This window comes from Bidens hawaiensis, unplaced genomic scaffold (genome assembly GCF_021521415.1).
Source record: "Bidens hawaiensis isolate Kalapana, Puna unplaced genomic scaffold, B.hawaiensis_p1.1 tig00027082_1, whole genome shotgun sequence".
NCBI classification, from domain to species: Eukaryota; Viridiplantae; Streptophyta; class Magnoliopsida; order Asterales; family Asteraceae; genus Bidens; species Bidens hawaiensis.
Window position 1 is genome coordinate 116,603 of NW_027494368.1, and position 2,422 is coordinate 119,024.

Genomic DNA, 2,422 nt, shown 5'->3' on the forward strand with positions numbered 1-2,422 from the left:
CCATGTATCCTAGAAACTTTCCAGCCTTAACACCAAAATGGCATTTTGACGGGTTCAGTTTCATATTGTATTGATCTAGGATATTGAATGCTTCTTCAAGATCTCTGAGGTGATCCTCAGCTCTCTTCGACTTCACCACCATGTCATCTATGTAAACTTTCATGGTCTTGCCTAACTGATCCTTGAACATCATGTTGACCAATCTTTGATATGTTGCCCCTGCATTTCTTAGTTCGAACGGCATAGAAATATAACAGTATATGCCGGTAGAATTCATGAATGTTGTATCCTCTTGATCAGATGGTTCCGTATGAATTTGTTGAAATCCAGGGGAAGCATCCATAAAGGTGAGCATCTCATGTCCTGCCGTTGCATCCACCATGGAGTCTATATGTGGTAACAGGCAAGGATCCTTGGGGCATGCCTTTTTTAAATCAGTAAAATCGACACACACCCTCCACTTTCCATTCTTTTTAGAAACAACAACATTAGCTAACCATCAAAGATACTTAACCTATCTGATTATACCGGCCTTAAGAAGTTTTTCAACTTCTTCTTGTATGATCGTGCTCCTCTCAGGAGCGAATTTCCTTTGCTTATGATGAACGGGTTTAACAGATAAATCAAGGCCTAACTTGTGAGCAATTACCTTCTTAGAAATACCTGTCATGTCTGAATGTTTGAAGGCAAACGTGGACTTTCTTTGCTTTAGGAAAGATATTATATCCTCCTCGATCTCACAAGGGATACTGGATCCTAGGAACACTTTCACATATGGATCTTCGGGATCCAAGTTCACCTCCTTTATGTCTTTCTCTCGAGCTTCCAGCACGTCCCTAGGATGTTGTTGTGGTTGCTATGCTATCGTCTGTTTAGCTGCTAACTTCATTGATGAAGAATAGTAGTTCTTGGCTTTGACTTGGTCACCATCAATCTTTACTACTCCCCCAAAGAGTTGGTAGTTTGATGCATTGATGGTAAGTTGAGGCTATTGCCTTCATCCCATGTAGCCAAGGCCTGCCCAAAATAATATTGCAACAAGAAAGGTTATCTATAACACAGATTTATGGTAAGATTTTAACCCTTCGATGTATATTGGGAGTTTGATGTCCCCCAATGTTTTCTTGGTCTCGCCACTGAAGCCGACTAGCACCGATGTCCTTGGGATAATCTCTGAGTCTGGTATATTCATCTTTTAAAGCACATCGTGCTGGATGATGTTGATCGTGCTTCCACCATCGACTAGGATCCTACGTACATAATGGTTATCAATAAACAAAGTAATAATCAAACCGTCATGATGGGGATCCTGGATGCTTGATTTATCTTCTTCATCAAAGAAGATACTTTTGTCTGTTATCAAGGTGGTGGATATAACCGGCCGTTCCCCGTTATCCAGCTTGGTCTCCTTGGCCAGCCTCTTAACTGCGGAGAAGGAAGTTCCACATATGTCTGAGCCACCGGAAATGAAGTTGATCACTTGAGCATCTGGTGGGGGCGGAGTTGCTTTTTGAGGAACCTCTTCAGGATCCTGGATCCTTGACTTTTTTCTTTCAAAAAGTTCCTTAAAGTGACCCTTGCTTAGGAGGTATCCGATTTCCCTCCTTAAACCGATGCAATCGTCCGTCATGTGACCAAAATTCTCATGGAAAGCACACCATTTGGATTTGTCTATGAAGGTGGTTGACTTCTCGTTCTTTCGGGGCCACCTTGCCTTCTCCCCTAGATCCTTCATGGCATAAATCAAGCCATGGGTATCTACGGAGAAGCAATATTCTGAGATGCTGGGGTAATCTTCAACATCATCTCCTTCTTCAACTACTCAAACGTTTTGATTGTTGAATTTGGAGTATGGCTTCGAGTTGTTGTTTCTGTACGAGGATCCCTTATGCTTGTCAGGGGATTCTTGCTTCGTCTGAGCCCCCAATCATTCTTGGATCCTTTTGTCATCCTCCAGTCGTATGAACCTCAGTGCTCTGTTCCTTACTTCATCTAAAGACCTGCAAGGAGTCATCACAAGATCATCATAAAAGGGGGAGCCCTTCTGAATTCCCATCTTGAATGCTTCAACAACAGTAGCCATGTCAAGGTTGGGGATTTCCAGGGCTTCCCTGCCAAACCTTGTAACAAAATCCCTAAGGGATTCATCACTAGGTTCGATAACTCAGTATAAATCACTAGATAACTTCTCAAATTTACTACTACAGGAAAATTGACTGTTGAACAAGTTAACTAAGTGTGAGAAATAAGTAACAGAAAAGGGAGGAAGACTTAGCAGCCATTTCAAAGCAGATCCTGATAGTATAGCTCCAAAACCTTTGCACAGACAAGCCTCCTTAAGCCTCTCAGGAATCGGGTTGATTTACATCCTTTCTCTGTATTGAGCTATGTGCTCTTCAGGATCAGTGGTCCCGTCATACAC